Consider the following 22,417-nt stretch of genomic DNA (forward strand, 5'->3'; position numbering starts at 1 on the left):
CCTTCTCTCTGCATGATCAGATACCAGCAAGTCTTACCACATGGAGTAAAAGATACCGTAGAGTGGATGATGATGGCCGTATGCCAGGACTTCAAATTCTGGTGTTGGTAGTCTGTGTAGTTTGGTGGGGGAGAGCATTTTGCTCAATTGTTTTGATACAATTTTTAAATATTTTTAATTGTCATATCATGAAAGGAAGGCATGACACTTCCTTAATTGTCAAATGATGTCAATAGCTTAAGAAGGTGGCAAAACTTTGATCACTCAACTCCACCCTCTGAGCAGTGACCACTGCCCCTCTGAGCCCACCCTTGGTCCTGCACAAACGCTTCCTGGCAGTAAGAGGTCAGTGTTCACACAAACCCTCTGTCTGACTACCCACTCTCTGAGTTGAAGGGCTGAATCTTTTCTGGTTCCTAAATCCCCTTCAGCCCTTAGCATGAGGCCTTGCACATAAAGGGAATATGGAAAACCTCTTAATGGTTGTGTTCTTTGACCAACCAAACTTTACTACAAAGTCAATTATATTTTCATTTTTCAAGGAAAATACCAGGCATGCAAGCCAACAACACACCCAGACATGAACACAGATAAATACCTAGACATAGACCTAGAATGTATGTTTAGTACAAGAAAACTCACATAGGGGTTCTGGACTCACATAGGAACAGAGGGGCCCAGAAACAGCCACGGCCTGGGACTGTGCTCATACCACACCCGCCCTCACTGACATCACTGCCTTCACTCTGCGCTCCTGGCTCTGCAGCCTGGGCTCAGTTCCTTCAGGCTGGAGCCCAGTGGGCCTGGCCTGGCCAGGCTAAGCTGTGCTGGACAAGGCAGGGCGGGTCAGGGCCGGCCAGGGCAAAGCCACAGATGGGTTCAGGTGTCAGTCTCCACCCGAGTGGGAGCTCCCAGAGTCCAGGATGACTCAGACCCTGCTGTGCTCGGGTTACTCCAGCTTAAACGCCCTGAAATGGCCTTGCACCCCCACTCACCGCACAAGCCCTGCCCATGTCCCCAGCGGCCAGATGTGTGGTATACATTTCAGCCTCAGGACAAACACATGATCCTGCCCCCACCAGAAGGAACAAGAATTTGTGATTCCCTTTGGGGCTCCAGAGAATGCAGTCTTCCATGATCCTGCCTTGGCCAGAGCTCCAGGGAAGATGTCTCAAGGCTCTTTCTGGCCTGATCTTGCAGGCTGGGCTCGATCTGCTTACCTTCCCCAGAGCCCAAGGAGCTGGGGCTACACATTGTGCCTCAAGGAGCTTGGGAGAGTCAGATCTACACTGAGTGGGTACATCGGAGACAATTGTGGGTGATGTTTACTCTAGCATCCTTTGACTCTTCAGCAAACAGACTGGCTTCCACTTTTGTGAATCGCAGTAGCACCCTCAGGTATCTATCTTTTGGCCTGGGCAGATTGTGCATTGATGGGGTGAGCTATTTTCACTTGTTCATGTCATAAGCATGTATAGACCACCTGCCATGTGGTGGCCTCTGTGCTAGGTTCTGAGGACACCAGCAGTGTCAGAACAGGCCTTCCTCCTGGAATGCAAGGACTGCTTAGGGGTGAGTGAGGGAGAGCAAGGGTTGTCTAGAAGTCAGAATGTTAACACTCTGTGTTAACACAGAGAAAATAACAAAGGCCAGGACTTCAAACAGACTAGGAGTGAACTCCTGTCTTCATCACTAACTAGATACATGACTTTGGAAATTTATCTCAGGCTCACTAAGCATCTGTTTTGTTTTCTCACCTGTGAAATTGGACTATCTGTTCAATACAGCTTTTGTTATAATTATGTAAAATTCTGTACATAATGATGATGATGTAAAAACAATGGTTACAGGGAGCCCTGGCGATGCAGTGGCTAAGAGCTCAGCTGCTAACCAAAAGATCAGCAGTTCGAATCTACCAGTTGCTCCTTGGAAACCCTATGGGTCAGTTCTACTCTGTCCTATAGGTTTGCTATGGGTCAGATTATAACTACCCTCTGAGGTAAGTCTTCTTTTAATTTTAATTGTTTTATTACAGCTAACATTTAAAGATCTCCCAGTAATGTGTGGGATAATAAAGACAGGATCGTCAAGAGGTTTTTAAGTTTTAACCAGGCTTTTGAGTGTGAAAATGCTTATAGATCACAAGGAATGAATCTCAAATATTAGAATTTTACAAAACATGGTAGGCAGCAGGGGAGACAAATTTTTTATTTGAGATCTTGTCAGTTCCCATTATTTGTACACCAAAGAGGCAAACGTTTTTCCCTCAAACAATTCTTTAACTTGGGTCAGGATCAAAAGATTAGACAAGGAGGTTGATGTTGTCTCTGTCCCCCAGAGGACCCCAAAGCAAATGGATAGCATTTTAGGTTCCTAGACAATGATAGGATCCTTAGGTGGCACAAACAGTTTGTGTTCAACTACTAAACTAAAGGTTGGCAATTCAAACCCACCCAGTGGCACTGCAGAAGAAAGGCCTGGTGATCTCCTTCCATAAAGGTTACAGCCAAGACAGGCCTACTCTAACACACGGGGTTGTGATAAGTCAGAGTCAACTCAATGGCAATGGAGCTTTTTTTTTTTTTTTTTTTTACCATGACTGGCTTCTGTGGATTGGCTTGGGAAAGAAGACTGGTTCTTATGGGCCTTGGCCTGAATACTACTTGGCATCACAGGGCTTGAGGCAGCCAGTCCCAGATGCTGATTCGCATCTTGGCAGCTGTGTAGGGATTTAGCCATAGGAAAACGGAGTAGAGCTTCACTCAGGAGGCCATTTTGTACATCCTTCTTAACATTGTTATTATCCTTTACTTCTTAAGACTCCATACCTCTTATGCATCTCTCACAGATGGGTTCATCAGTTTTTCTAGGATGTTCATCATTACTGCTCTGCTGAACCATATTTTCAGTGCACAACTGGGATCAATATTTCCCACCTTATTCAGTCAGTTTCCTGCCTCCCAGTTCCTGATGGTTACCTCAAAGAGCTCTAACAAGTTATCTCTTTAACATTGCTCTGTTACACTGAGCTTCCTCCCAGGGGGAAGGGAGAGCCATGTGATATGTGATCAGAAGGCCTAGGCTTAAGAGTGAGCTCTGTCATTTGCTATGTACACGATATAGGACAAGACACCTGGATTTGTTCTTTCATTTAAAATTTATTCATCCAGCATTGGCTCTGTGTCAGCACTGTGATCATCACTGGAGTACAAGGGTGAGGAAAAAAAAAAAAAAGACACTGGCCTTGTCCTTTTGAAATGCATAATCTAGTAAGCTTCCATCTTCAATTAATCACCTATTTTTATTTATAATTACAAACTGTGGCCAAAAACTATGATCTAAGCTTCGAAAGTATATATCGGGGGAAACTAATTTGATCTATGGGTCAGCAAAGTCTTCTCCAAGGGCATAACATTTGAGCTGAGATTTCACATTAACTAAGAAAAAGGTTGGGAAAGTAGCATTTCACCTTGAAAGAACAAAAGCACATGTGGAGGCCTTAGAAAATGCGCAATTGACAGGAATTGGCAGATTAGCAATGAGAAGAGAAAGGACAAGAAGATGTTATGAATGGAATTGTGTCCCCCAAATATTTATGTTGAAGTCCTAATCCCTGGAATCTGTGCATGTGACTTGTTTAGAAATAGGATATTTGAGAATGTTGTCAGTTAACACGAGGTCATGTCAGAGTAGGGTGGGTTCTAACCTTATCAGAGTAGGATGATTTCCTATAAAAGAGTAGAAGAAACACAGAGGGACAGACGGAGGGAAAACGACCACGTGAAGAAAGTATTATGCTATAGCCTCAAGCCGGAACATCTAGCGTTACCAGAAACTGGGAGATGAGAAAAAGAAAGGCTCTTTCCCTAGAAACTTGAAGAGAACATGGTCCTGCTGCCATCCTGAATTTGGACTTCCAGCCTCCGGAAATGTGAGACAATAAATTTCTGTTAAGCCACCCTGTTTGTGGTACTTAGTTATGGAAGCCCTAGGAAATGAAGATTGGAGATGTAAGCATGACTGCTGAGTTCCAGGCTTGTGGAAAAAACGGGTCACAGAACTATTAGCAAACAGAGGAAAGAGGGAAAGAAAATACTAGATTTTAGGAGACTTGTATGAGGCCCTGTAGTGGCAACTTGTTGCTTTGTCACCCAGAACCAATTCAGCCTTCCCCTAAAAAAACAACACCTTGCATTTTCTTTTGGGAACCAACATTCTCCTCCCCTCTCCCTCTAATGCATGTGGTTTGGGTATGAATGCCTCAGCTTTTCTGGGGTCAGATATTTGGTTGGTACTGATGGCACTAATCAGTCTCACTGAGAGAAATGATCAGTTTGGAAGCGGATCCATGATTCTACCTGGACCAGAACTTAGAATGAGTTGTGGGGAAAGAAACTTTTTCCTTCTGCTAGACTTAAAAGTGAGAATATTTTTGTTTAGAAGCTACTGATCTTGTAATCACTAGGGGAGAATCTGACCCATAAAAGAATTAGCGCATAGGGAGTTACACTGAAAGAGGGTGGAAGAAACTGAGGCATAGAGACATAAATTGTGCTCTTGGTCTAGCCAAGCAGGAAGCTAGACCTACAATTGGACTTTCAAGTTATATCAAGTAATAAATCCATTTGTAATTTTGGGTCAGGCTTTCTATTCCTTGATGCCAAAAATTTCCAACTGATACAATTCTTGGAGGTTTAACATGGACGAAAATTGTGCTGACTTGTCTTACAGTCTATCAGGACTAGTTAGACAAAAGCATAGGTGGATGGAAGGATGAATAAATAAGGAAATGAATGCATAAATGGCATATATTTTTATCAAACACTTTCTTTACAACAAATACTATGTTAGATTCTTTATATGAAATTCCCACTTTTGTAGACTAAAACGTATCTTGTTTACTCTTTACAACAATTCTGTAAGATAGTTATTTACCGCTATTGTCACAGATGAGGAAATTATTGGTTTGAAGAGGATGACGGTCAAAGTCTAACAACTGGTACATGGAAAACCTAGTATTGGTATGAGATCTGTCTCATCCTGAAGTCAGTGTTTCTCCTTCAGTTCCTCCTGAGTTCTCTAAGCCTTAGTCTTCATCTACAAAATGAAGATAATAATAATTACTTCCCAAGGTTGTCAATTAAACAATTAAAGATATTCTGTGTGTGTGTGTTTGGTGGTGGTGGGGGAATGGGTGATGTGTGTGTGTGGTACATTTCTCTCTAATTCATTGGCCTTGTTATGGGTTGAATAGTGTCCCCCCAAATTATGTATCAACTTGGCTAGGCCATGATTCCCAGTATTGTGTGGTTGCAGTCCATTTCGTAATTGATGTAATTTTCCTATGTGTTGTAAATCCTAATGTCTGCTTGTGGTTAATGAGGGAAGACTGGGTTATGTTAAATAGGATTAGGGTGGGATATAACACACTTACTCAGTTCACACCCTTGATCCAATGTAAAGGGAGTTTTTCTGGGGTGTGGCCTGCGTCTCCTTTTCTCTTACAAGAGATAGAAGGAAAGAGAAGTGAGCAGAGAATGCGAGACCCCCTACCACCAAGAAAGCAGTGTTGGGAGCACAGCACATCCTTTGGACCTGATGTCCTGTGCAGAAAAGCTCCTAGACCAAGAGAAGATTGATGAGAAAGACATTCTTCCAGCGCCAACAGAGAGAGAAAGTCTTCCCCTAGAGCTGGTGCCCTGAATTCTGACTTATAGCCTGCTGGACAGTGACGGAATAAACTCCTCTTTGTTAAAACTACCCACTTGTGATATTTCTATTACAGCAGCATTAGATAACTAAGACAGCCTATATTCCTAACACGAACTTTAGCAAGAAATATGAACTGAGCATTCAACACAGGAGGTTTTTTCTGTCCTTAAATTTTTCTTTTTCCTTTGTTGTGCTGATGTCACATGATTGTATGGACACTGAAATCTCTTGTATCCAAAAACATGTTCATTTTCACTTTGCATGTGAACTTTGCACCATTGTTCCAGCCTTACCTAGTAAATTAAGGACATTCCATTTGCCCATGTTATTGTTGTTGTTGTTGTTAGGTGCCCTCTAGTCTGCTCTGATTTATGGCAACCTTACATATAACAGAACAAAGTATTGTCCAGCCCTGCGCCATTCTCACTATTGGTGCTATGTTTGAGACCATTGTTGCAGTTACTGTCAATCCATCTCATTGAGGGTCTTTCTCTTTTTCACTGACCAAGCATAGTATCTTTCTCCAGCAACTGGTCCTTCCTGATGACATGTCTCAAGTATGCCAGATGAAGTCTCACCATCTTGCTTCTAATGAGCATTCTGGCAGTCCATGGTATATTCAATATTCTTCACCAACACCACAGTTCGAATGCCTCAATTGTTCTCTCGTCTTCTTTTTTCATTTCCAGCTTTCACTTTCATAAGAGGCAATTGAAAATATCATGGCTTGGGTCAGGCATACCTCCATTGTCTTTGCTTTTTAACACTTCAGAGAGGTCTTTTGTAGCCATTTCCGTATAACTTGTGCTAACTGAAATCTCTGGGCAGAAGCTCCCTGGAAATTTGGAGTTTCTCTATGTCACTGGGAGACCTCATAAGCACTACAACACTGCTACCACCATCACCACCATCTCTATCTCCACCACCACTAACTCCACCACCATCATCACCTCTCTGACTACGTGTAATTATTGCAGCACCCACAGGAAGCCAGGCACTTGACGCTTATAATCCCTTCTCCTCACCAGAACCCTGTAAAGGAGACTTTTTATTTTGTTTTTCTTATGAGGAGCCAGAGCCTGAGAAAAGTTAAATAACTCTCCAAAATCTCACGACTTCTAAGTACAAGGGCAAGGATTTAACACCAAAACCACATGGATCAAAAAACTGTGATTTTTTTCACTTTCATAATCTTTTCCTCTGCCAATGCACTCACACTTATCCCCTTATCCTGAAAGGCCAACATTTTTTTTTTTTCCTTCTTCTTCTCTGAAATAGAGAATGGGATTTCCTCTTTAAGCCTTTGTTGACTGCAGATAGGGTGAAGTAATCTTGCTTGGGTGTGATTTTCTTAATTACTGAAATGATAACACAAAGTCAAAGCCATCACAGAGAGGTAGAGAAGGGAGAGCTTTTGAAAGGCTCTGGTGAATGTGGAAGAGTCACATGTGGGATTAAAAAAATGTCACAACTATGGGTTCTGACTATTGCTGTGAACGGCAATAAAGTCGTTCCAGCTGGTGGGGAGAGTACAGCTGAGGTGGAGGAGGAATCAGGGTCTCGCAATGAGAACGTCTTCCTGTCAAGCTAGAGGTGTAGGGTTGCTGTCACATCGGAAATGAGGGTAAGCCTTACTGCTGGGGTTAGCATTCAATGGGAGGATTGAAAGGAGACTTTGAAACCTAGATAGCATTTCTACGGAATGCCTGACAAGAATTCCAGACTTTTATAGAGGGATGTCGAGACTGGATATGTTTTGCTTCTGAAAGCTTTTTATTTGAAACTTTATAGTTCTTTCTGCTATGAATGGATATTAAATTGCAAAAACAACACAGTTCGTTCCTATTTTCCACACACATGCACACACCTCTTAAAGTAAACTTTGTCTTAACTAGCACATAGAAGAGAGTTTAGATAATGCCTTTATCCAGATTTTAGTATTCCACCAGACCTCTTACCTCCTCTATCCCATTAAAGGGAAATTGATGTATTTACTGCTGATATTTACACTTGGGAAATTAATCAGGCTACTTAATTAGCAGAACCAGGAATCCTGAACAGCCTTTCTGTAGATTAAGTAGAAGGAAAGAATAAGAGTTAGGTAATGTGTCTAAAGTTGAAAGTGTTTTTTTTTTTTTCAATCTTGAAATATTAATACCTCTACTTTGGTTATTCATCATGGAGAGCATCTTATTTCTTAAACCAGGCATGAGTGGTCTTGTCACTCTGAAGCCCCTAGGTCAGATTAAAAAAGAAAGACTCCTTGTCATTGAGTCCGTTCTGACTCATAGCGACCCCATAGGACAGAGTAAAACTGCTCCATAGGGTTTCCAAGGAGTGGTTGGTGGATTCAAACTGTTGATCTTTTGGTTAGCAGCTGTAGCTCACTGTAGCTCTTAACCCCTGCACCACCAGGGCTCCATATAGTGCCACTTTCACTATGGTTTTTATGACATTTTTTTTCAAGTGGCCTGCAGACTTACTTTAGTCAGAAGATGTGCTACAAATGAAGATATTGCATGTCATTCTTACATGGTTGTTGATGATAGAAAGGTACTCATAAACTCCACTACATAAGAATATTTTGATAAAAAATCCTGATTACCCCCTCATTTTATTCCCTAAGACTCTTCCAAGAGGTATGCTTTTCCTTCTCTTTATTAAAGTAAGTAAATAAACAGTCTCATCAGATAGTTTATAGATCTCCTGAGATCTGTCACACAACTGTGTCTTTTATAAGAGTTTACATATGAGTATATTTAAGGTTTAGAGTGTAAATATATACATAAGGAGCACTAATTAAAAAAAAAAAACCACAAAATAATCTTCAGGGCACTGATGGCTATTAAGATTACTTATTTAGAAATTCTGCTCTGTTGGTAAATGAAATAAATTATCTTATGTGAATGCTGGGAATACCACAAAGTACTGGTAGGAGATGTCCTAGCCACAAGGTGCCTCCATGAAGGTAGTAGTCTGGTCTTTCCACCAGAGAACTTGAGACTCTCTGCAGCCTCAACCACACAGCCAGTACTTGTGGATATATTAGAGCCCCTGGATCCCTGGTGGTCATGATTCTGAGGGTTGCATTCATAGCATTAATGTGTAGTAACTCCCAGTGCCCATGGCTGGCACCAAAAGTGACATGTAAATAATTACTTTTGGTCTTAAAGAATGAGTAGCACAGAATGCCTGTGCCCCACCCTCTATGAAGCCTTCTCTCCCCTGGAGAGTAAATTGGCATCTTTCTTTGGCTTATTTCAGAGAATAGATTTCCAAGCCAGCTGCGAGCTGCCTTTGGGGCTTTTTCAGAGCCAGCTTCTGGTGGGGTATTGGGCTCTGGTCTATTCTGAAAAGGACAGTTTGCATATTCAAAGAAGGAGTATATTTGTAAGCGACGATCATATAAATGTGAAGGAAAACACAGTGTCTGCCAGCAATGTCTCTGGCCCATGTGTGGAATAGACTAATGAGTAGTGTAATAGACAAGGGCTGTTGGTGTCAGAGCTGGAATGGGCTTTGGCAACAGATGGGCCAAGTCCACAATGACAACCAAGAATAAGCAACTTTCCCAAGGTCACTTAACCAGTAAGTGGCAGATCTGAAATCTTTCTGTCTCCAGCCCACGCATCTTTCTATCACACAAAATTTCCTCAATTCCCGCATTTATAAAAGAAAGATAACAATACATGCCTGGCAGTATACCTGTAATGACTAAAAGGGTTAGCATCTGTGTAAGTGCTTTGCACAGAGTCTGATCTCTAGGAAATATTTGATTTTTTTTTTTTTTTTAATTACCAGGTTAGTACCCCTCCTAGGAGTTCTGGGTAGCACAAACAGTTAAGCACTTGACTACTAACTTGAAAGGTTGGCAGTTCAAACCCACCCAGAGGCACCTCGGTAAAAAAGGCCTGGTGATCTGTTTCCAGAAGTTCACGGCCTTAAAAACCCTATGGAACACAGTTCTACTCTGACACATGTGAGCTTACCATGAACAGGAATCAACTTCAACAGCAACAAGCTTGGGGCTTTGGTTAGTACCCCCTGGAGCCCACATCTCTAATCATTGCCCATTCTTTTCCATGCTCAGTGCTGATTCTATATAGTGTTCCCACATATGTAAAACTTGGTATGATGATGAATGATTTTGCATGTCATAAATGAATTTCTACCACAGCACTCATCTCTTGGCATGACAAAGAATTAACAGTATTGCAAGACATCAGGGATGACCCAGGTAGGACAGGCCTAGAGTTGAAACTACAGCTCCCTCTTCTTTTCTTGGTCTCACATACTTTGAATGTGTTATCAAGAGGGGCCAGTCACTGGAGAAAGACATCATGTTTAGTAAAGTGAGGGTCAGTGAAAAAGCAGAAGACCCTCAACCAGATGGATTGATATGGAGGTTGCAACAATGGGCTCAAACACAGCAATGATTATGAGGATGGCACAGGATAGAATGGTGTTTCGTTCTTTTGTATGTAGGGTCGCTATGAGTCAGAACCGATTCGATGGTATCTAACAACAACAACTTCTTTTCTCAGATTAAACACTCATGAATTTCTACTCTTCTCAGGAGCACATTATTATCCATTGTCTCCATAATTTAAAAACAGCAATTTCTAAACCCAGAAACTTCATTTCATTACCTAGAAAAAAAAAAGTAGTCTTTTTACTGTAAATAACATCAACATCTAATGAACTGATGACCAAACTCTTATCATGTAAATTTGATTCTTAAGATATCTTTTAGAGTTTTGTAATAATAGTTTTTTTAAAGCAATGTATGCCTATGACAGTTCTTCATCCTCTTAAGATTATGCAGGTAATTTAAATAATAACACACCAGTGATGTTATACTTGGAATTTTACTCCAAAAGTGAAAATCTCTGGTGGTAACAAGCTATCCCCTGATACAAATTACCCAAAGGCAACTATCATAAAAACCACACCACACAGGAATTAGTCTCAAACCATACTTTATAATGTTTTATATCAGGAAATTCTGAATTTCTTCTATACAGAAAGGCACAGAAACGTTGAAAAATCAAATTACAAAACCAAATTCCCAACTTCTTTCCAAAAAGGTCAATATTCAGGCCCTTCAGGTAGTCTGTCTATGCCATTGGAAGCAATGTTTTATAAACTATATTAAAGCAAGAGCTATTGATTAGAATCCCAAGTGAAAAGGCAGGGGGGGCTATGAACTGAAGAAAATACCATACAGATAAGAAGTAATCTCATCCTTCTGAAACAAATTTACTGAAAGAAACATAAAAATGTTCTGAAAACTCTCTTTTGTGTTCTCAGTAAGGTGCAAGAGACAATGCTTCTGATTCCCTCTGATGGGAAGTGTTTGACATAAGAGAACAGATCAAGATGAGAAGAGGTGGCTCAGAGGTTTATAATGTGTTGGCTAAGTTAAAAACAACAACACTGCATTGTAATTAATAAAATAGAATAATAAACTGAAAAGCAGTCTCAGATGCAGAGGAACAGGAAGAGATGTAAATAATAAGAATGATGACAGATACGGATAAAAGAGGCTGAAAAGGACAATGTATGAATTTGAATTTAGAAAAACAGAGAAGAGAGGAACCACTACTTATTGAGTGTCTAATCTCCGTGATAATATAATAGGATAATATCCATATACTTACAAGAAAGACCAGTTAATACGACTATTACTCAAATTTACATACCAACCACTAAGGCTAAAAACAAACAAATTGAAGATTTTTACCATCTTCTGCAGTCTGAAATTGATCAAACATGCAATCAAGACACATTGATAATTAGTGGCAATTGGAATACAAAAGTCAGGAAACAAAGAAGAAGGATTGGTAGTTGGAAAATATGACCTTGATGATAGAAACGATGCCAGAGATCACATGACAGAATTTTGCAAGACCAATGACTTCTTCATTGCAAATACCTTTTTCAACGACATAAACAGTGACTCCACATGTAGACCTCACCAGATAGAATATACAGGATTCACACTGACAATATCTATGGAAAGAGACAATAGAAAAGCTCAATATCATCAGTTACAACAAGACCAGGGGCTGACTGCAGAACAGACCATCCATTGCTCATATGCAAGTTCAAGCTGAAACTGAAGAAAATTATAACAAGTCCACAAAAGCCAAAGTACAACCTTGAGTATATCCCACCTGAATTTAGAGACTGTCTCAAGAATAGATATGATGTGTTGAACACTAATGGCCAAAGACCAGATGAATTGTGGAATGACATCAAGGATATCATATATGAAGAAAGCAAGAGGTCATTAAGAAGACAGGAAAGAAAGAAAAGACCAAAATGAATGTTAGAAGAGACTCTGAAACTTGCTCTTGGATGTCCAGTAGCTAAAGCAAAAGGAAGAAAGGATGAAGTAAAAGAGCTGAATAGAAGATTTCAAAGGGTGACTTGAGAAGACAAAATATTATAACGACACGTGCAAAGACTTGGAGATAGAAGATCAAAAAGAAAGAACATGCTCAACATTTCTCAAGCTGAAAGAATTGAAGAAAAAATCCAAGCCTCAAGTTGCAATATCGAAGGATTCTACAGCGAAAATATTAAACAATGCAGGAAGCATCAAAATAAAATGGAAGGAATACGCAGAATCACTATACCAAAAAGAACTGGTCAATGTTCAACCATTTCAGGAGGTAGCATAAGATCAGGAACCAATGGTACTGAAGGAAGAAGTCCAAGCTGCACTGAAGGCATTGGCAAAAAACAAGGTTCCAGGAACTGACAGAATACCAACTGAGATGTTGCAACCAGTGATGTGGTACTGGAAGTGCTCACTCATCTATGCCAAGAAATTTGGAAGACAGCTACCTGGCCAACTGACTGGCAGAGATCCATATTTGTACCCACTCCAAAGAAAGGTGATCCCACAGAATGGGGAAATAATCTATGTCATTAATATCACACACAGGTAAAATTTTGTTGAAGATCATTCAAAAGTGGTTGCAGCAGTACATTGACAGTGAATTGTCAGAAATTTAAACAGGATTCAGAAGCTGATGTGGAACAAGGGATATCATTGCTGATGTCAGAAGGATCTTGGCTGAAAGTAGAGAATACCAGAAAGATGTTTACCTGTGTTATATTGACTATGCAAAGACGTATAGTTGTGTTTTATTTGACTGTATGGATCATTGCAAATTATGGATAACATTGCAAAGAATGGGAATTCCAGAATACTTAATTGTGTTCATGAGGAAACCGTACTTAGACCAAGAGGTGGTCATTCAAACAGAACAAGGGGATACTATGATTGGTTTAAAGTCAAGAAAGGTGTGTGTCAGGGTTGTATCCTTTCACCAAACTTATTCAGTCTGTATGCTGAGCAAATAATCAGAGAATCTGGATTATATGAAGAAGAATGTGGCATCAGAATTGGAGGAAGACTCATTAACAACCTGAAGTATGTAGATGACACAACCTTGCTTGCTGAAAGTCAAGAGAACTTGAAGCACTTACTGATGAAGATAAAAGATCAGAGCCTTTAGTATGGGTTACATCTCAAAATAAAGAAAACAAAAATCCTCACAACTGGACCAATAAACAACATCATGATAAATGGAGAAAAGGTTGAAGTTGTAAAGGATTTTACTTGGATCTGCAATCAATGCCCATGGAAGCAGTAGTGAAGAAATCAAACAACACATTGCATTGGGCAAATGTGGAGCAAAAGATCTCTTTAAAGTGTTAAAAAGCAAAGATGTCACTTTAAGCACTAAGGTGTCCCTGACCGAAGCCATGGTGTTTTCAGTTGCCTCATATGCATTCGAAAGCTGGACAATGAATAAGGAAGACTGAAGAATTGACACTTTTGAACTGTGGTGTTGGTGAAGAATATTGAATATACCATGGACTGCCAAAAGAACAAGTCCGTCTTGCAGGAAGTGCAGCCAGAATGCTCCTTAGAAGCAAGGATGGTGAGACTATGTCTCACATAATTTGGACATATTGTTAGGAGGGATCAATCCCTGGAGAAGGACATCATACTTGGTAAAATAGAGAGTCAGGGAAAAAGAGGAAGACCCTCAACGAGATGGATTGACACAGTGGCTGCAACAATGGACTCAAGCACAGCAACAATTGTGCGGATGGTGCAGGAGTGTTTCATTCTGTTGCACATAGGGTCGCTATGAGTCAGAACTGACTCAGGACACCTAACAACAACAACAGCAGGAGATAAAGCAAGAATTAGAATGCATGAGAAAAAAGCTGGGCATGGGGGTGGGGGTGAGGAAGAAGACGAGGAAGAATGAAAAGGAACTAATACAAATTCTAGATTTGAAAATAATAGTCACTGACTTAAAAGAAAAAATCAATTAATGAATATTAGAAAAAATTGAAGAGAAATTTTGAATTTAAAAATGGCATCTAGATCTGAGGAAATCTTCCAGAATGAAACACAGAAAGATAAAGAAATGAGGAAAAGTAAAGATTTGAATAATAGAGAGGCAAATGCTAATATATGTCTTACAGCTGTTTAGGAGATACAGATGAAAGAAAATTGAGATAAAGCAAGAAAAATATGAGATAAAATGTCAGTATATTGCACTTTGATAGTGATTTAACTTTTAACATTTCATAATTTCCTTTATTATTTCTGCTTTAATCCAAGAGAGGTTTCCAACTGCTTTTCAGACATATGGGACTTTGAAAGTCATCTCTTTATCATTGATTAGCTTAAACTGCTAAATTTGTCATATCATGTTATTTGCTATTCATGCTAAGTTTTCTGTTGCTGTTGCTGTTTTTACATGCCACACGTATCAAGAAAGAAATGAGTCCTCAGAATTAAAAAAACATACCGAGTCCCAACAGGACTGAAAAATAATTTTAAGTAAGCAAATTATAAAGATTTAAAAACAAAACAAAAAATTAAAAGCAACCAGGTGGAAAAATATCTTACAAATGAATGACAATCCAACTGACACGGTAACAGCAGATTCATGTCAGCAACAAAGGTTGTCAAAAAACAAAGAAAAAAAAATTACCCTAAAATGCTGAAGGAATGTCACTCAACCTAGAAGTCTATACCAGTTAAACCATCATTGACGAATGAAAGATGAAGATATTTTCAAAATATTGTTCCTGGACCATGGCTGAAAGGCACACCTATTATAGTTTATTTCAGGAAGACCCAAAATGATTGTAGGAGAAAGCAATGAAATACTAGAAGCAAACCTTTTGAAAAATGTTTCTCACAAAATATGTATCTGGAATTGCATCGAAGGTTGATATATAACATTAAATGCATACCTTATGTAAAATAAATAAACTCGAGTATCTAGATGAAATGAAAAATATTTTACTAAAAATAGCAGAATAAAGAAAATAAAATTAACCATAAAATATATATCATTAAAAATAAAGAGTAAAGCAGTGATAGAGTAAAAAACTCCATGCACCCGTCCCCCAGAGAAACACCAAAAAAAAAAAAAAACAAGCAGAAACTGTCAAACCTAACTTAGTCAAAACACTGATAAAAAATCAGTTCACAATAACGAAGCAAATGCCGAAACAAGAAGCAGTCAACATCAAGATAATGGTAAGAGAGCTCTGTGGCCTTTTGTACTGAGCCTTACCCTGTCTCTGCCTTTCCTCAACAGATGGCTTCAAGAAGCAGCTCACATTTCCATGTTGGGATCCTGGTCTTGGGTTCTAAAGGGAGTATACCACACCTTATCCCTTTCATGACCCAATTATGTTCTGCTTTGAATTTTTTGTTGATATCATGTGTTTTCATTAATGGAAGGCATACTAAATCAAGGAGCATTTCTGAAATTTTGTTATGAAATATGGATTTTGATACATATTATGTGAGGCACATATGTTGCTCTAGACTCTGGGGGTAGGATTACATGGGGCACATGTCCTTTTGGACTCTGGAGTATGATTATGTGGGATACATTTGTCCCTCTGAACTCTGAGGTAGGGTTCTGTGGGACACACATATCCCTCTGGACTCTCCATAACCTTCTAGATTCCTTGACAGGTGCGTACAATATGTGGCCCCTGAAAATGCAGTATTCACTTGAACATGGAATCCTCACAAGGAACGTAACTTCCAAATAATGCAAAAGAACCCAGAAATATACTCAAAAGGCTTATCTCGCTGTACAAAAGCCAAAAGATAAAAAAGTCTTGCATAACAACAAACCCAGGATGCACCACCTAATACAATACCCTGTAAAATAGTAATTTGTTGCAAACGCCCATTTCTTCCATTTCAAACAGTTATATAGGTTACCACCTGCTAGCGGCACATACCGTCAGTGGGAAAGCAGGCTTCCAATAAACCCAAGAGGCAGGAAATGTAGGTGGGTGCTATATGTCCTCTGGTCATGAAAGAGTTATACATTATTGTGTTGTCTGTTTGAATCTGCTAGGTTGTTACCTAAAGGACTAAAACAAAGTATGTGTCCCTATTCCATCCACCTCGGAGGCAGCACAGGGCAGAGGAGTGGGGAGAAGTATAGAGTGGACCAAAAGCCTTGTAGCTGCCTGGACCAAGAAAGGAAGGAATGTCCCAGCAAAGAGCCAAACTGCAAATACTGCAAGAGGTGAACTTTATCAAAGAAAAAGTAGTTTGTAAAAATTGCTAAACCAGTGGACTGCTACAGCTTTCAACAATAAAAAAGAAATGAACTAGCAAATCCTGAGGAAGAGTGAAAAGTTGATTTTCAGAGCTACTACATTATGTTACACTAATGTCCAATTTTCAATAACAACAACACCAACAAATCACAAAGCATACAGAGAAACTGGAAGGATGACTCATTCAAAGAAACAAAAGAAAAAGATACATATCATTGTTGAGAAAACTAAACACTGGACTTAACAGAAAAAACTTCAAAATAATTTTCTTAAATATGCTCAAAGAGCTAAAGGAAAACAAAGAAAGAACTAAAGGAAATCAGGAAAATACTCTATGAACAAAATGAGAATATCAATAAAGAGAAATCGTTCAAAAAAAATCCTGGAACTGAAGTGTACAGTAACTGAAATGTACAGTAACTGAAATAAAAAAAAAAAATTCCCTAGATGGGCTCAACTTCAGCTGGCAGAAGAAACAACAAACAGGAAGACATTTGTAACGATCCCATCATAGGAATGGAAAGAAAGAAAGAAAGAAAGAAGAAGGAAAAATTGTTCTTGTTGTTGTTAGGTGCCCTCGAGTTGGTTCCGACTCATGGCGATCCCATGCACAACTGAATGAAACACTGCCCAGTCCTGCGCCATCCTTACAATTGTTGTAATGCTGCAGCCACTGTGTCAATCCACCTTTTTGAGGGTCTTCCTCTTTTCCGCTGACCTTGTACTTTGCCAAGCATGATGTCCTTCTCCAACACCTGATCCCTCCTGATAACATGTCCAAAGTATGTAAGATGCAACCTCACCATCCTTGCTTCTAAGGAGCATTCTGGTTGTACTTCTTCTAAGATTTGTTCGTTCTTTTGGCAGTCCATGGTATATTCAATATTCTTTGCCAACACCATAATTCAAAGGCGTCAATTCTTCTTATTCACTGTCCAGCTTTCACATGCATATGATGCAATTGAAAATACCATGGCTTGGGTCAGGCGCACTTTAGTCTTCAAGGTGACATCTTTGTTCTTCAACACTTTGAAGAGGTCCTTTGCAGCAGATTTACCCAAAGCAATGCATCTTTTGATTTCTTGACTGCTGCTTCAGTAGCTGTTGATTGTGGATCCAAGTAAAGTGAAATCCTTGACAACTTCAATCTTTTCTCCATTTATCATGATGTTGCTCATTGGTCCAGTTGTGAGGATTTTCGTTTTCTTTATGTTGAGGTGCAATCCATACTGAGGGCTGTGGTCTTTGATCTGCGTTAGTAAGTGCTTCAAGTCCTCTTCACTTTCAGCAAGCAAGGTTGTGTCATCTCCATAACACAGGTTGTTAATGAGTCTTCCTCCAATCCTGATGCCCGTTCTTCTTCATACAGTCCTGCTTCTCGTATTATTTGCTCAGCATACAGATTGGATAGGTACAGTGAAAGAATGCAACCCTGACACACACCCTTCCTGACTTTAAACCAATCAGTATCCCCCTGTTCTGTCCAAAAAACTGCCTCTTGATCTATGTAAAGGTTCTTCATGAGCACAATTAAGTGTTCTGGGATTCCCATTCTTTGCAATGTTATCTATAATTAGTTATTATCCACATAGCCTAACACCTTTGCATAGTCAATAAAACACAAGTAAACATCCTTCTGGTATTCTCTGCTTTCAGCCAGGATCCATCTGACATCAGCAATATCCTTGGTTCCACGTCCTCTTCTGAAACCAGCCTGAATTTCTGGCAGTTCCCTGTCAATATACTGCTCCAGCTGTTTTTGAATGATCTTCATCAAAATTTTGCTTGCGTATAATACTGTTCTATAGTTTTCACATTTAGTTGGATCACCTTTCTTGGGAATAGGCATAAATATGGATCTCTTCCAGTCAGTTGGCCAGGAAGCTGTCTTCCATATTTCTTGGCATAGACGAATGAGCACCTTCAGCGCTGCATCTGTTTGTTGAAACATCTCAAGTGATATTCCATCAATTCCTGGAGCCTAGTTTTTCGCCAATGCCTTCAGAGTAGCTTGGACTTCTTCCTTCAGTACCATCGGTTCCTGATCATATGCTACCTCTTGAAATGTTTGAATATTGACTAATTCTTTTTGGTATAATGACTCTGTGTATTCCTTTCATTTTCTTTTGATGCTCCCTGCGTTATTTAATATTTTTCCCATAGAATCCTTCAGTGTTGTAACTTGAGACTTGAATTGTTTCTTCAGTTCTTTCAGCTTGAGAAACACCGAGTGTGTTCTTCCTTTTTGGATTTCCATCTCCAGCTCTTTGAACATGTCATTGTAATACTTTGTCTTCTCGAGACGCCATTTGAAATCTTCTGTTCAGCTCTTTTATTTCATCAGTTCTTCCTTTTGCTTTAGCTGCTCAACATTCGAGAGCAGGTTTCAGAGTCTCCTCTGACATCCCTCTTGGTCTTTTCTTTCTTTCCTGTCTTTTCAATGACCTCTTGCTTTCTTTATGGATGATGTCCTTGATGTCATTCCACTTTCCACTGGTCTTCAGTCACTAGCATTCAATGCATCAAATCTATTCTTGAGATGGTCTCTAAATTCAGGTGGGATATACTCAAGGTCATATTTTGGCTCTCATGGACTTGCTCTGATTTTCCTCAGTTTCACCTTGAACTTGCATATGAGCAATTGATGGTCTGTTCCACAGTTGGCCCCTGGCCTTGTTCTGACTGATGATATTGAGCTTTTCCATCATCTCTTTCCACAGATGTAGTCAATTTGATTTCTGTGTATTCCATCTGGAGAGGTCCATGTGTATAGTTGCCATTCATGTTGGTGAAAGAAGCTATTTGCAATGAAGAAGTTGTTGGTCTTACAAAATTCAATCTCCAGCACTGTTTCTATCACCAAGGCCATATTTTCCAACTACTGATCCTTCTTTGTTTCCAACTTTCCCATTCCAATCGTCAGTAATTATAGGTGCATCTTGATCGCATGTTCAATCAATTTCAGACTTCAGCAGCTGATAAAAATCTTCTATTTCTTCATCTTTGGCCCTAGTGGTTGGTGTGTAAGTTTGAATAGTAGTCTTATTAACTGGTCTTCCTTGTAAGCGTATGGGTATTATCCTATCAATGAGAGTGCTTTACTTCAGGATACATCTTGAAATGGTCTTTTTGATGATGAATGCAACACCATTCCTCTTCAAGTTGTTCCCAGCATAGTAGGCTATATGATTGTCTGATTCAAAATGGCCAATACCAGTCCATTGCAGCTCACTAATGCCTAGGATATTGATGTTTATGCATTCCATTTCATTTTTGGTGATTTCTAATTTTCCTAGATTCATACTTTGTACATTCCAGGTTCCAATTATTAATGGATGTTTGCAGCTGTTTCTTCTCATTTTGAGTCATGCCACATCAGCAAATGAAGGTCCCAAAAGCTTTCCTCCATCCATATCATTAAGGTCGACTCTATTTTGAGGAAGCAGCTCTTCCCCAGTCATCTTTTGAGTGTCTTCCAACCTGGTGGGCTCATCTTCCAACACTATATCCGACAATGTTCTGCTGCTATTGTTAAGGTTTTCACTGGCTAATGCTTTTCAGAAGTAGACTGCCGGGTCCTTCTTCCTAGTCTGTCTTAGTCTAGAAGCTCAGCTGAAACCTGTCCTCCATGGGTGACCCTGCTGGTGTCTAAATACCAATGGCACCTCTTCCAGCATCACAGCAAGACGCAAGCTCCCACAGTATGACAAACTGACAGACACGTGGGGAAGGAAAAATTAATGGAGTATAAGGGACCTGTGGGACAACACCAAGCAGACCAATATGCACATTACAGGAGCTACAAAGGGAGAAGAAAGATAGAAAGGGACATAAAGAATATTTAAAAAAAAAAAAAAAAAAAGCAGCTGAAAACTTTCCAAATTTAATGAAAGACTTAAATTTACACAACCTAGATGCCCAAAGAACTCTAAGTGGGATGAAGCCAAAGAGATCTACACTGTGACATATTATTTAAAAAAAAAAAAAAAACTGTCAAAAACAAAGATTCTTGAAAGCAGCAAGAAAAGCAAAATGTTACATATAAAGGATCCTCAGTAAGATTAAGTGCATGTTTCTTTTAGGAAGCCACGAAGACTAGAAGGCAGTGGGATGATATATTTAAATTGCTTAAACCTCTGTTTTGCTCTTAATTTTGCTTGGAAATGGTTTTAGCATTTCAACATTCAATGTATTTTCTCTTAGTTTATCTTCACCACACATCTGTCGGTTTGTCATACTGTGGTAGCTTGTGTGTTGCTGTAATGCTAGAAGCTATGCCACTGGTATTTCAAATACCAGCAGGGTCACCCATGTTAGGTTTCAGCAGGGCCTTCAGACTAAGACAAACTAGAAAGAAGGACATGGTAGTCATAAGGAAAGCTGTGAGTCAGGGTTGGATTCTTTCACCATACTTATTTAGTCTGTATGCTGAGCAAATAATCTGAAATGCTAGACTATATGAAGAAGAACAAGGCATCAGGACTGGAGGAAGACTCATTAACAACCTGCAATATGCAGACGACACAACCTTTCTTGCTGAAAGTGAAGAGGACTTGAAGCACTTACTAACGAAGATCAAAGACCACAGCCCTCAGTATGGATTACGCCTCAACATAAAGAAAACAAAAATTCTCACAACTGGACCAATGAGCAACATCATGATAAAAGGAGAAAAGATTGAAGTTGTCAAGGATTTCATTTTACTTGGATCCACAATCAACAGCCATGGAAGCAGCAGCAGTCAGGAAAGCAAATGTCTTATTGCATTGGGCAAATCTCCTGCAAAAGACTTCTTTAAAATATTAAAAGACACTTTGAGGACTACGGTGCTCCTGATCCAAGCCGTGGTGTTTCCAATTGCCTCCTGTGCATGCAAAAGCTGGACAATGAATAAGGAAGACTGAAGAAGAATTGATGCCTTTGAATTATGGTTTGATGAAGAATGTTGAATACATTATGGACTGCCAGAAGACTGTACAAATCTGTCTTGGAAGAAGTACAGCCAGAATGCTCCTTAGAAGCAAGGATGGTAAGACTACATCTTACATACTTTGGACATGTTATGGGGGAACCAATCCCTGGAAAAGTATGTCATGCTTGGGAAAGTAGAGGGTCAGTGAAGAAGAGGAAAACCCTCAAGGAGTTAGGTTGACGCAGTGACTGCGACAATGGGTTCAAGCATAACAAAGATAGTGAGAATGGCGCAGACCCGGGCAGTGTTTCATTCTGTTGTAAGTAGGGTTGCTTTGCGTTGGAACTGACTCCATGGCACCTAACAACTATTTTACCTAGTGATTATCATTTATTCTTAGTAATTTCCTTTATTCCTATTTTACTTAGAGTTCTTATTAGGAATTGCTGCTACTAAATTTCATCAGATCTCTGTTCAGCATATGTATATATAATCATATGCATTTCCTCTTTCAATTTGTTGGTCAAATTTCCTGATTTTGATAGAGTGTTCTGTGAACCCTATCTCAACATTGTGCAAAATGCTTTTGATTCACTTCTGTCTTTTTCTTCCCGAAACTCATCAAAATCTGGACAGAGATAAAAATGATGGCAATAGAACCATGTTTCCCTAATTCCCTTTCTCTCTCATCATTCTCTCTAAAAGATGGACAAATGGCTTAAAATGGGATGAAAGCAGGCCTGACTGGCCCTGCAGAATCTGAAATGACTCTATTGGGCTAAAGCTGGGAGCAGAGAGGCTTTCATTTAATGCCTCGGCAGCGGGGTAAGGTTTGCTAGTATGCTCACAGCTGTTCCCCAGGACAAGGTGCTCTTATGCCTTCCATTCGTCCCTGATTCTCCACTGTTCCACTGGATGTCTAGCCTGACATTCATTTTTGCTGAGGATACAGAAAAGCACGATCAGGCAGAATATAACAACACACGTAAGGGTTGTCAAGGAGGAGGTTGTGTGTCTGAATGAGGTGACTTCTTTTGAGACTGAATGCATGGAAGAGTTACAAGAGAACTTAAAAACAGTGAGCACCGTATTTTTACTCAAATAATGTGTGCCTTCTTTCTACACTTGTTTGCCAGCTGAGCCCTCCCCCCAAGAGGTATT

The sequence above is a fragment of the Loxodonta africana genome, chromosome 12 (genome assembly GCF_030014295.1).
Source record: "Loxodonta africana isolate mLoxAfr1 chromosome 12, mLoxAfr1.hap2, whole genome shotgun sequence".
Lineage (NCBI taxonomy): Eukaryota > Metazoa > Chordata > Mammalia > Proboscidea > Elephantidae > Loxodonta > Loxodonta africana.